At 42.4% G+C, this 15,155-nt stretch overlaps 1 protein-coding gene across 6 annotated transcripts in view; it reads left to right on the top strand.

Moving 5' to 3' along the window:
• The window catches only part of MEF2C (myocyte enhancer factor 2C), a 359,868-nt gene that overhangs the window by 36,039 nt on the left and 308,674 nt on the right, over nucleotides 1–15,155 (top strand). For all 6 annotated transcript variants that reach the window (XM_069751518.1, XM_069751584.1, XM_069751568.1 and 3 more), the window contains exon 2: nucleotides 10,734–10,816. The gene's annotated coding sequence lies outside the window, so the exon portion shown is untranslated. The remainder of the gene's footprint in view (nucleotides 1–10,733; nucleotides 10,817–15,155) is intronic.

Raw genomic sequence — 15,155 nt, 5'->3', positions numbered from 1 at the left:
AATATACTACGTGGCTCTGCAATATACTACATCGTTGGGCAATATACTACGTGACTGGGCAATATACTATGTCGCTGGGCAATATACTATGTGACTGGGCAATATACTACGTGGCTGTGCAATATATTACGTGATTGGGCAATATTCTTCGTGACTGGGCCATATACTACGTGACGGGGCAATATACTACGTGACTGGGCAATATACTATGTGGCTGGGCAATATACTACGTGGCTGGGCAATATACTACGTGGCTGGGCAATATACTACGTGACTGGGCAATATACTATGTGGCTGGGCAATATACTACGTGACTGGGCAATATACTATGCGGCTGGGCAATATTCTAGGTGGCTGGGCAATATACTACGTGGCTGGGCAATATACTATGTGACTGGGCAATATACAATGTGGCTGGGCAATATACTACGTGACTTGGCAATATACTACGTGGCTGGGCAATATACTACATGGCTGGGCAATATACTACGTGACTGGGCAATATACTACGTGGCTGGGCAATATACTACGTGACTGGGCAATATACTACATGGCTGGGCAATATACTACGTAACTGGGCAATATACTACGTGACTGGGCAATATACTACGTAATTGGGCAATATACTACGTGACTGGGCAATATACCACGTGACTGGGCAATATACTACGTGACTGGGCAATATACTACATGGCTGTGCAATATACTACGTCGTTGGGCAATATACTACGTGACTGGGCAATATACTACGTCGCTGGGCAATATACTAAGTGACTGGGCAATATACTACGTAGCTGTGCAATATATTACGTGACTGGGCAATATTCTTCGTGACTGGGCCATAAACTATGTGACGGGGCAATATACTACGTGACTGGGCAATATACTACGTGGCTGGGCAATATACTACGTGGCTGGGCAATATACTACGTGACTGGGCAATATACTACGTGGCTGGGCAATATACTACGTGACTGGGCAATATACAACGTGGCTGGGCAATATACTACGTGACTGGGCAATATACTACGTGATAGGCAATATACTACGTGACTGGGCAATATACTACGTGGCTGGGCAATATACTACGTGGCTGGGCAATATACTACATGACTGGGCAATATTCTACGTGGCTGGGCAATATACTACGTGACTGGGCAATATACTACGTGGCTGGGCAATATACTACGTGGCTGGGCAATATACTATGTGACTGGGCAATATACAACGTGGCTGGGCAATATACTACGTGACTGGGCAATATACTACGTGGCTGAGCAATATACTACGTGACTGGGCAATATACTACGTGGCTGGGCAATATACTACGTGGCTGGGCAATATACTACGTGGCTGGGCAATATACTACGTCGCTGGGCAATATACTACGTCGATGGGCAATATACTACGTCGCTGGGTAATATACTACATGACTGGGCAATATACTACATGACTGGGCAATATACTATGTGACTGGGCAATATACTACGTGGCTGGGCAATATACTATGTGACTGGGCAATATACTACGTCGCTGGGCAATATACTACGTGACTGAGCAATATACTACATCGCTGGACAATATACTACGTGACTGGGTAATATACTACGTGGCTCTGTGCTGAATATTACGTCGCTGGGCAATATACTACGTGGCTGGGCAATATACTACGTGGCTGGGCAATATACTACGTGACTGGGCAATATACTACGTAACTGGGCAATATACTACGTGACTGGGCAATATACCACGTGACTGGGAAATATACTACGTGACTGGGCAATATGCTACATGGCTGTGTAATATACTACGTCGTTGGGCAATATACTACGTGACTGGGCAATATACTACGTCGCTGGGCAATATACTACGTGACTGGGCAATATATTACGTGGCTGGGCAATATACTACGTGGCTGGGCAATATATTACGTGACTGTGCAATATTCTATGTGACTAGCCCATATACTATGTGACGGGGCAATATACTACGTGACTGGGCAATAAACTATGTGCCTGGGCAATATACTACGTGACTGGGCAATATACTACGTGGCTGGGCAATATACTACGTGACTGGGCAATATACTACGTGGCTGGGCAATATACTACATGACTGGGCTAAATAGTACATGGCTGGGCAATATACTACGTGGCTGGGCAATATACTACGTGACTGGGCAATATACTACGTGACTGGGCAATATACTACGTGGCTGGGCAATATACTACGTGACTGGGCAATATACTATGTCGCTGGGCAATATACTACGTGACTGAGCAATATACTACGTCGCTGGACAATATAATATGTGACTAGGCAATATACTACGTGGCTCTGTGCTGAATATTACATCGCTGGGCAATATACTATGTGACTGGGCAATATACTACGTGACTGGGCAATATGCTACGTGACTGGGCAATATACTACGTAACTGGGCAATACACTACGTGACTAGGCAATATACTACGTGGCTGGGCAATATTCTACATGGCTGGGCAATATACTACGTGGAAGGGCAATATGCTATGTGACTGGGCAATATACTACGTGACTGAGCAATATACTACGTCGCTGGGCAATATACTACGTCGCTGGACAATAAACTACTTGACTGGGCAATATACTACGTGGCTCTGTGCCGAATATTACGTCGCTGGGCAATATACCACGTGACTGGGCAATATATTATGTGACTGGGCAATATACTACGTGGCTCTGCAATATACTACATCGTTGGGCAATATACTACGTGACTGGGCAATATACTATGTCGCTGGGCAATATACTATGTGACTGGGCAATATACTACGTGGCTGTGCAATATATTACGTGATTGGGCAATATTCTTCGTGACTGGGCCATATACTATGTGACGGGGCAATATACTACGTGACTGGGCAATATACTACGTGGCTGGGCAATATACTACGTGGCTGGGCAATATACTACGTGGCTGGGCAATATACTACGTGACTGTGCAATATTCTACATGGCTGGGCAATATACTACGTGACTGGGCAATATACTATGCGGCTGGGCAATATTCTACGTGGCTGGGCAATATACTACGTGGCTGGGCAATATACAATGTGACTGGGCAATATACAATGTGGCTGGGCAATATACTACGTGACTTGGCAATATACTACGTGGCTGGGCAATATACTACATGGCTGGGCAATATACTACGTGACTGGGCAATATACTACGTGGCTGGGCAATATACTACGTGACTGGGCAATATACTACATGGCTGGGCAATATACTACGTAACTGGGCAATATACTACGTGACTGGACAATATACTACGTAACTGGGCAATATACTACGTGACTGGGCAATATACCACGTGACTGGGCAATATACTACGTGACTGGGCAATATACTACATGGCTGTGCAATATACTACGTCGTTGGGCAATATACTACGTGACTGGGCAATATACTACGTCGCTGGGCAATATACTATGTGACTGGGCAATATACTACGTAGCTGTGCAATATACTACGTGGCTGGGCAATATACTACGTGGCTGGGCAATATACTACGTGGCTGGGCAATATACTACATGACTGGGCAATATACTACATGGCTGGGCAATATACTACGTGGCTGGGCAATATACTACGTGACTGGGCAATATACTACGTGACTGGGCAATATACTACGTGGCTGGGCAATATACTACGTGACTGGGCAATATACTATGTCGCTGGGCAATATACTACGTGACTGAGCAATATACTACGTCGCTGGACAATATAATATGTGACTAGGCAATATACTACGTGGCTCTGTGCTGAATATTACATCGCTGGGCAATATACTATGTGACTGGGCAATATACTACGTGACTGGGCAATATACTACGTGACTGGGCAATATACTACGTAACTGGGCAATACACTACCTGACTAGGCAATATACTACGTGGCTGGGCAATATTCTACATGGCTGGGCAATATACTACGTGAAGGGCAATATGCTATGTGACTGGGCAATATACTACATCGCTGGGCAATATACTACGTGACTGAGCAATATACTACGTCGCTGGGCAATATACTATGTCGCTGGACAATATACTACGTGACTGGGCAATATACTACGTGGCTCTGTGCCGAATATTACGTTGCTGGGCAATATACCATGTGACTGGGCAATATACTATGTGACTGTTCAATATACTACGTGGCTCTGCAATATACTACATCGTTGGGCAATATACTACGTGACTGGGCAATATACTATGTCGCTGGGCAATATACTATGTGACTGGGCAATATACTACGTGGCTGTGCAATATATTACGTGATTGGGCAATATTCTTCGTGACTGGGCCATATACTATGTGACGGGGCAATATACTACGTGACTGGGCAATATACTAGGTGGCTGGGCAATATACTACGTGGCTGGGCAACATACTACGTGGCTGGGCAATATACTACGTGACTGTGCAATATACTACATGGCTGGGCAATATACTACGTGACTGGGCATTATACTATGCGGCTGGGCAATATTCTACGTGGCTGGGCAATATACTACGTGGCTGGGCAATATACTACGTGGCTGGGCAATATACTATGTGACTGGGCAATATACAATGTGGCTGGGCAATATACTACGTGACTTGGCAATATACTACGTGGCTGGGCAATATACTACGTGACTGGGCAATATACTACGTGACTGGGCAATATACTACATGGCTGGGCAATATACTACGTAACTGGGCAATATACTACGTGACTGGACAATATACTACGTAACTGGGCAATATACTATGTGACTGGGCAATATACCACGTGACTGGGCAATATACTACGTGACTGGGCAATATACTACATGGCTGTGCAATATACTACGTCGTTGGGCAATATACTACGTGACTGGGCAATATACTACGTCGCTGGGCAATATACTATGTGACTGGGCAATATACTACGTAGCTGTGCAATATACTACGTGGCTGGGCAATATACTACGTGGCTGGGCAATATACTACGTGACTGGGCAATATACTACGTGGCTGGGCAATATACTACGTGGCTGGGCAATATACTACATGACTGGGCAATATACTACATGGCTGGGCAATATACTACGTGGCTGGGCAATATACTACGTGACTGGGCAATATACTACGTGACTGGGCAATATACTATGTCGCTGGGCAATATACTACGTGACTGAGCAATATACTATGTCGCTGGGCAATATACTATGTGACTGGGCAATATACTACGTGGCTGTGCAATATATTACGTGATTGGGCAATATTCTTCGTGACTGGGCCATATACTATGTGACGGGGCAATATACTACGTGACTTGGCAATATACTATGTGGCTGGGCAATATACTACATGGCTGGGCAATATACTACGTGACTGGGCAATATACTACATGGCTGGGCAATATACTACGTGACTGGGCAATATACTACATGGCTGGGCAATATACTACGTAACTGGGCAATATACTACGTGACTGGACAATATACTACGTAACTGGGCAATATACTACGTGACTGGGCAATATACCACGTGACTGGGCAATATACTACGTGACTGGGCAATATACTACATGGCTGTGCAATATACTACGTCGTTGGGCAATATACTACGTGACTGGGCAATATACTACGTCGCTGGGCAATATACTATGTGACTGGGCAATATACTACGTAGCTGTGCAATATATTACGTGACTGGGCAATATTCTTCGTGACTGGGCCATATACTATGTGACGGGGCAATATACTACGTGACTGGGCAATATACTACGTGGCTGGGCAATATACTACGTGGCTGGGCAATATACTACGTAACTGGGCAATATACTACGTGACTGGGCAATATACTACGTAACTGGGCAATATACTACGTAACTGGGCAATATACCACGTGACTGGGCAATATACTACATGGCTGTGCACTATACTACGTCGTTGGGCAATATACTACGTGACTGGGCAATATACTACGTAACTGGGCAATATACTACATGGCTGGGCAATATACTACGTGACTGGGCAATATACTACGTGGCTGGGCAATATACTACGTGACTGGGCAATATACTACCTGGCTGGGCAATATACTTCGTGGACATACATATTCTAGAATACCCGATGCGTTAGAATCGGGCCACCATCTAGGAACAGTATATACAGGGTGGTCCAAAAGTAGGTGGACAGTATGTGTAATTGGGTTATGAAGGGGGATTTTTATCAAGCATGGTGTAATGTGAAACTGACTCAGTTGCCCTTAGCATCCAATCAGATTCCACATTTCATTTTCCAAAGAGACTGAAGAATGAAAAGTGGAATCTGATTGGTTGCTAAGGGCAACTGAGTCAGGTTCACTTTACACCATGTTTGATAAAAATCCCCCTTCATAACCCAATTCCACATACTGTCCACCTACTTTTGGACCACCTTGTATATATACACATACAGTATATACATGAGCGCACTGATACACATGTATACAGTATAACATAACGGTATATATATATTTGTATTCACATATATACATGAGCGCACTGACACACATGTATACAGTATAACATATGGGTATATATAATAATAATCTTTATTTTTATATAGCGCTAACTTATTCCACAGCACTTTACAGTTTTGCACACATTATCATTGCTGTCCCCAGTGGGGCTCACAATCTACATTCCCTATCAGTATGTCTTTGGAATGTGGGAGGAAACCAGAGAACCCGGAGGAAACCCAAGCAAACACGGGGAGAACATACAAACTCCTTGCAGATGTTGTCCTTGGTGGGACTTGAACCCAGGACTCCGGTGCTGCAATGCTAACCACTGAGCCATATATATATTTATATACACATATACACATGTGTGCACTGACTCACGCATGTATACAGTATAACATAATGGTATATACAGGCCAACCATTTCCAGTGACTACCTCTTGAAGCTCATCAAGAGAATGCCAAGAGTGTGCAAAGCAGTCATCAAAGCAAAAGGTGGCTACTTTGAAGAACCTAAAATATAAGACATATTTTCAGTTGTTTCACACTTTTTTGTTAAGTATATAATTCCACATGTGTTAATTCATAGTTTTGATGCCTTCAGTGTGAATGTACAATTTTCATAGTCATGAAAATACAGAAAAATCTTTAAATGAGAAGGCGTGTCCAAACTTTTGGTCTGTACTGTATATATTTATATACATATATACATGTGCACACTGACACACACATGTATTATAACATAATGGTATATATACACTGCTCAAAAAAATAAAGGGAACGCTAAAATAACATATCTTAGATATCTCTGAATTAAATATTCCAGTTGCAAATTTTTATTCATTGCATAGTGGAATGTGTTCAGAACAATAAAACATAACAGTTATCAATGTAAATAAAAATGAATATCCCATGGAGGTTTGTATTTGGACTGATACTTCTTGATGCTTGGTGTATGGAGCGAGACATAATATCCCAGATGTGCTCAATCGGATTCAGGTCTGGGGAACAGGTGGGCCAGTCCATAGCTTCAATGCCTTCATCTTGCAGGAACTGCTGACACACTCCAGCCACATGAGGTCTGGCATTGTCCTGCATTAGGAGGAACCCAGGGCCAACCGCATCAGCATATGGTCTAACAAGGGGTCTGAGGATCTCATCTCGGTACCTAATGGCAGTCAGGCTACCTCTGGCGAGCACATGGAGGGCTGTGTGGCCCTCCAAAGAAATGCCTCGTCACACCATTACTGACCCACTGCCAAAGCGGTCATGCTGAAGGATGTTGCAGGCAGCAGATCGCTCTTCACGGCATCTCCAAACTCTGTCACGTCTGTCACATGTGCTCAGTGTGAAGCGGCTTTCACCTGTTAAGAGCACAGGGTGCCAGTGGCAAATTTACCAATCCTGGTGTTCTGTAGCAAATTGCAAGCGTCCTGCACGATATTGGGCTGTGAGCACAACCCCCATCTGTGGACATCGTAGTCAGTTTCTAACCGTTTGTGCAGACACATGCACATTTGTTGCCTGCTGGAGGTCATTTTGCAGGGCTCTGGCAGAGCTCCTCCTGTTCCTCCTTGCACAAAGGCAGAGGTAGCGGTCCTGCTGCTGGGTTGTTGCCCTCTTACGTCCCCCTCCACGTCTCCTGGTGTACTGGCCTGTCTCCTGGTAGCACCTCCAGCCTCTGGACACTACGCTGACAGACACAGCAAACCTTCTTGCCACAGCTCGCATTGATGTGCCATCCTGGATGAGCTGCACTACCTGAGCCACTTGTGTGGGTTGTAGAGTCCGTCTCATGCTACCACGAGTGTCAAAGCACTACCAACATTCTAAAGTGACCAAAATATCTGCCAGAAAGCATTGGTACTGAGATGTGGTCTGTGGTCCCCACCTGCAGAACCACTCCTTTATTGAGTGTGTCTTGATAATTGCCAATAATTTCCATCTATTGTCTATCCCATTTGCAAAACAAAGCAAGTGATTGTCAAACGGTGTTGCTTCCTAAGTGGACAGTTTGATTTAACAGAAGTTTAATTTACTTGCAGTTATATTCTGTTGTTTAAGTGTTCCCTTTATTTTTTTGAGCAGTGTATATTTATATACATATATACATGTGCACACTGACACACACATATATACAATATAACATAACTGTATATATATATATATATATATATATATATATATATATACTGTATATACATACATGAGCGCACTGACACACACATATATACAGTATAACACAACGGTATATATACAGTACATATACATATATACATGCGCGCACTGACGCACACATACTGTATATACAGTGTACATATTTATATACAGACTTTGCTGTAAATACTGTGTATACTGTATGACATCTCTGACCATATTAGTCTGTCTATTTCTCTTATATCTTTAGATTAAGCTTCTTTTTTGTTCTTTAATTTAAAAAAAAAAATAGAAAGAAACATATATTGGAGCTTGACAGAAAAAAAACTCTTTGCATCAAGAGAACCATATGTTCAAAATGATGATTGTCAGCTGGGCCTTTTTCCATCACCCCTGTGATGCCACACTGGCATGAACGATATTGTAGCACTTTGTGCTTTCATAGCTCGGCTTCAAAACCATCCGTCAGCTTTCTAGTGGTTGCAGGGCTGGGTCATGCAGGGACAATATAGAAAGCAGCTGCATGGGAGATCCCTGCTGTTTGACAGCCACCATGACTTTAAAACAGCGGTCTTAGTACATCCCAGCTCAAGTGCTACGAAATGCTCCTAGAATTACAGTATAATAATAATATCCCTTATTTACTGAATGCAGGTAACAAATATTGTACTGCTCTGTGCAATCATGAGTATCTAAATGTAATGCATAAAAGTTACTAAGGTTATACATCCATCATCCAAACATTGACTGAGAAAGTCCTACTAATACCTAAGGAAGGTAATAGATAGGTAGATAGATAGATAGATAGATAGATAGATAGATAGATAGATAGATAGATAGATAGATAGATAGATAGATAGATGATAGATCGATGGATAGATAGATGGATACTGTAGATAGCTAGATGATAGATAGATAGATAGATAGATAGATGGATAGATAGATGGATACTGTAGATAGCTAGATGATAGATAGATAGATAGATAGTAGATAGATAGATAGATAGATAGATAGATAGATAGATAGATAGATAGATAAAAAGATAGGTAGATAATACATGGATGGATGGATGGATAGATAGATAGATAGTAGATAGATAATAGATAGATAGATAGATAGATAGATAGATAGATAGATAGATATTGTAGATAGATAGATGATAGATACTGTAGATACATAGTAGATAGATAGATAATTAGATACTGTAGATAGATAGATGATAGGTAGATAATAGATGGCTGATAGATACTGTAGATAGATAGATAAACAGATAGATGATAGATAGATAGATAGATAGATAGATAGATAGATAGATAGATAGATAGATAGATAGATAGATACTGTAGATGGATAGATGATAGATACTGTAGATAGATAGATAATAGATAGATAGATAGATGATAGATGGATAATAGATAGATAATAGATAGATAAATAGATAGATAGATAGATAGATAGATAGATAGATAGATAGATAGATAGATAGATAGGTAAATAGGTAGATAGATACGGAAAAAATGGAAGCAGCACACCATCATAGTGCAAAAACAAGTAGCTTTCAATAGCCCATCATGCAAGCTTGAAGAAGGCTCACACACAGAGCCAAAACATTGCATGATGGGCTAATAAAAGCTACTTGTTTTTGCACTATGTTGATGTGCTGTTCTTTGTTTTCTTTTTCTAGATAGATAGATCAATAGAAAACAGATAGATAGATGTTTGTTTGGAAGTACACTTTAAAGCACCACTCCAGCATTTCTTTCCGGAGTGGTGCAACTACTGTTTGTTCCCTGACCCCAGTATTATACTCACCAGTTGCCGTCTTCAGCTCTTCCCAGCACCGCTTCAGTCCCACAGCGCCATCTTGTGACTGCAACTATGAGGGTCTCATTCTGACTTCCAGATCACCCAACAAACACTGGAGCAATTTTTCAGGTCACAACCTGCAGAAGACGACCATAGCGGTGCTAAAGAATAACAATTTTACATAACGTTTTTCTTAAATTCAATTTTTTCAAAAAATAATAATTATATTTTCCGATATATTTCATTTTGAAGGTGCCGAACAAAAGAACTGTGAAATTACTTCAATGCAACTGAAAAGCTTCAAAAGCTTGAATTAGGAAACCGAGGTGTGAACGGTAAGTTTATCCGTTATTTTGTCATGTAAGGGAAAGACGCAGGATGGCTACGTATACCGTCAGTCAGGTAATGTAATTAGCGTATACCCCATGGTAACATGGTAGGCACTGACAAAATAACTACATTCTAAAGATAATACCAAAAAAACATAATCCAAATCAATCTTTTGCTATAACTAACTACCCACAAATGGTTTTCAGAAGAAAATGTTTTCCAGACTAAAATGTCAGATAGGAGATTCTTTGTTTAAATTTGTCATTTTCATGCTGTCTTTTCAATTCCCAAAAACAAAAACTAGAACATAGAAAGAGGAGGAAAAGTCTTGTTGAAAAGTTACATGGATCCAACTCTAGTTCATGCCTTCCGATGCAGCATTATGGAATGCATGGGGTTAACGAATTAGTCCCATGTCAGCCTCTTATGGCTCAGACATGACTAACTTTGTTCAGGCTCTGACCACTCCGTGGTGTAACTTCAGGACCCCAACTATCAAAGATTATTAATAGTATTGGTCTTCTCATATGGGCCAAAAGGATATTTTGGAACCCCGTTGGCTTAACAGCCTGAAATATTAGGAATAAGAATATATACGTTTTCTGCATACTGTTATATACAGTACCGGTCAAATGGTAGTGTAGTGTAATTCAATGCAATACAGTACTGAGCAAAAGTTTGGACACCTCTGTTGTAATGGCTCTCCTTGTTCTTATTGGAAGGAGCACATTGTAGATTACGACTGAAGGCAGCAAAATCATAAAGAGACACATGTGAAATAAACCAGAATATCTGTTTAACCATAGATTCTCAAAGTAACTCATTCTTTCAAGCAGCTTCATCAGGCAGTCTCCTTTGATGGCTTCATGGTTTTGCTGCTTTCAGTCTGAATCTCCAATGTGCACATTCCAATAAGAACAAGAACAAAACAGTGGTTACACTACATACACAGTACTAAGCTGTCATGGTTGCCTTGTGGTGGGTTGGAATTTTATTATTTACCTCTATGACTATTTCTGAGAGTTGGAAATTGTATGTAAAAAATGGATCTCAAAACTTTAGCACAGAAGGCTGAACTTTAGCACATGGTGTGTAAAAATGGAGCTTCACTTTCACACTTTTAGAATTGTAGAGCAGTCAGCAGGGGCACACTAGTAAAAAGAGGTCACCACCAATCCAACCACTGACGCCACCGCCCATCGCCTATACTTCAACTGTTGCGCATGCTCAGCCTCAGCTCCATTCTTTCTCTATGGGTGCTGTTCATCACTATCATCTATCTCTGAACCCCACTGATTTTGAAGTTACTCTCTGTCCTATGTGTAAGCGATAAAGTCTTCTTACTTGAATACCCATATAAGAAATAAACTGAACTGAACTGGACCTTAATAATATTAGAAATACCAGTAATATAAGTGATATTGTTATGAAGACAGTAGCACCGATGATAGAAATGTGGGTAGACTAGAAGTCATTTTAAGAAGCATGACACCATTATTTCTCAGATAAAACCTTCAAAAAATGGTAAACCTTTTAATGTTAAGCAGGATGTCTGTAAACTATAAGCTCCAGTATACAGAAATTCAGTGTCCTGTAAATATTATTACAGGCTTATTCCCAAAATGACTTAGCTTGCTGATCACTTGGGTTCTGAACGCTGGGACCCCCAACGTTCCAGAGAAAATGTCCTATATGAAACTGAGGTGTGCACGCTCGGCCTATGACTATGAGACTATCTGAGATCACTTATCAGTCCAATTCGAGAATGAATGGAGTGGAGGTCAAGGAGAATGAATGGAGTAGAGGTCGAGGAGAATGAATGGAGTGGAAGTCAAGGAGAATGAATGAAGTGGAGGTCAAGGAGAATGAATGGAGTGGAGGTCGAGGAGAATGAATGGAGTGGAGTTCGAGGAAAATGAATGGAGTGGAGGTCGAGGAGAATGAATGGTGTGGAGGTCGAGGAGAATGAATGGAGAGGAGGTCGAGGAGAATGAATGGAGTGGAGGTCAAGGAGAATGAATGGAGTAGAGGTTGAGGAGAATGAATGGAGTGGAGGCCGAGGAGAATGAATGTAGTGGAGGTCGAGGAGAATGAATGGAGAGGAGGTCAAGGAGAATGAATGGAGTAGAGGTTGAGGAGAATGAATGGAGTGGAGGTCGAGGAGAACGAATATAGTGGAAGTCGAGGAGAATGAATGGAGAGGAGATCGAGGAGAATGAATGGAGTGGAGGTCAAGGAGAATGAATGGAGTGGAGGTCGAGGAGAATGAATGGAGTGGAGATCGAGGAGAATGAATGGAGTGGAGGTCGAGGAGAATGAATGGAGAGGAGGTCGAGGAGAATGAATGGAGTGGAGGTCGAGGAGAATGAATGGAGTGGAGGTCAAGAAGAATGAATGGAGTGGAGGTCGTGGAGAACGAATGGAGAGGAGGTCGAGGAGAATGAATGGAGTGGAGGTCAAGGAGAATGAATGGAGTAGAGGTTGAGGAGAATGAATGGAGTGGAGGCCGAGGAGAATCCAGAGAAAATGTCCTATATGAAACTGAGGTGTGCACGCTCGGCCTATGACTATGAGACTATCTGAGATCACTTATCAGTCCAATTCGAGAATGAATGGAGTGGAGGTCAAGGAGAATGAATGGAGTAGAGGTCGAGGAGAATGAATGGAGTGGAAGTCAAGGAGAATGAATGAAGTGGAGGTCAACGAGAATGAATGGAGTGGAGGTCGAGGAGAATGAATGGAGTGGAGGTCGAGGAAAATGAATGGAGTGGAGGTCGAGGAGAATGAATGGTGTGGAGGTCGAGGAGAATGAATGGAGAGGAGGTCGAGGAGAATGAATGGAGTGGAGGTCAAGGAGAATGAATGGAGTAGAGGTTGAGGAGAATGAATGGAGTGGAGGCCGAGGAGAATGAATGTAGTGGAGGTCGAGGAGAATGAATGGAGAGGAGGTCAAGGAGAATGAATGGAGTAGAGGTTGAGGAGAATGAATGGAGTGGAGGTCGAGGAGAACGAATATAGTGGAAGTCGAGGAGAATGAATGGAGAGGAGATCGAGGAGAATGAATGGAGTGGAGGTCAAGGAGAATGAATGGAGTGGAGGTCGAGGAGAATGAATGGAGTGGAGATCGAGGAGAATGAATGGAGTGGAGGTCGAGGAGAATGAATGGAGAGGAGGTCGAGGAGAATGAATGGAGTGGACGTCGAGGAGAATGAATGGAGTGGAGGTCAAGAAGAATGAATGGAGTGGAGGTCGTGGAGAACGAATATAGTGAAAGTCGAGCATTTCCATCCCTGCTCCTTTCAATATGTAGCTGCAGAGATCCATAAACGGGGGTTATAGTGCCCCGTTCTTGGGATCACAGGGAGTTCAGCAGTAAGAATCCCCACGATCACAAATTGTTCTCTATCTCATATCCCTTTAACATTATTAGAAATATTATTATTGGAATATTAGCTTGGCTTTTGTCTTGAAATAATATCCTTTTTTTATTCTACCCTTATTACCTCACCTGGTTTCTAGTCTCATAATTTCCCTTTGCTCAGTAACACGGTATGAGGTCACTTTCACTATCGTTACAATTAGAAAACATGATCTTTATTAATATTTCTTTAAAAATGGTTTTCCAACTGATCAAAATTGTACCTTTAAGGGTTCATATAAGTTAAAATTAGTAAAGGGAATCATGCTGCTTCCCGATCCTTGACTCCCCAGAAATGGCTGGAATTGCCCTCTCAGCCAATCACTGGACATGGTAGTGGGAGTAGCTGGTTGAGGGTCTCTGGGAGGTATCCTACGTGTATTTCAGCAGTAATTTTGTAAAACTTACATCTTAACCCCTTCACGACCTCCGCCGTACTACTACTGAGGAGGTCGGATCCCCTGCTTTGATGTGGGCTCCGGCCCTGAGCCCACCTCCAAGCCTAGACATGTCAGCTGTTTTGAACAGCTGACATGTGCCCGCAATAACGGTGGGTGAAATCGCGATTCACCCGCCGCTATTAACTAGCTAAATGCCTGTTGTGAATTCCGCTCTTGGGCTCCCTCCGGTGGTTGTAAGTGGCACTTTTGTGAGTTCTGCTCTTGGGCTCCCTCCGGTGGTTTTAAGTGGAATGGCTGCTCCTTGGATTTAGCAGTCAGCAGCTGATTCCACTGATTGTCTATTCTGCTCGGCTATTTAGCCTGGCTCTTTGCTTCAGCTTGTGCCACTTGTCAATGGTTCCTGGTTGGATTCACTTCTCTTTGGATTTCCCTGTTATCCTGACCAGTTCAGCAAAGCTAAGTCCTTGCTTGCTCATTTCTGTCCACTGTTGTGGACTTATACGTTCTGTGCTTTCTATGTTTGTC

This window comes from Ranitomeya imitator, chromosome 1 (genome assembly GCF_032444005.1).
Source record: "Ranitomeya imitator isolate aRanImi1 chromosome 1, aRanImi1.pri, whole genome shotgun sequence".
In the NCBI taxonomy this organism is placed as follows: Eukaryota; Metazoa; Chordata; class Amphibia; order Anura; family Dendrobatidae; genus Ranitomeya; species Ranitomeya imitator.
Note: the sequence above shows the minus strand (reverse complement) of the source record. Positions and strands in the feature narration are given on the sequence as shown.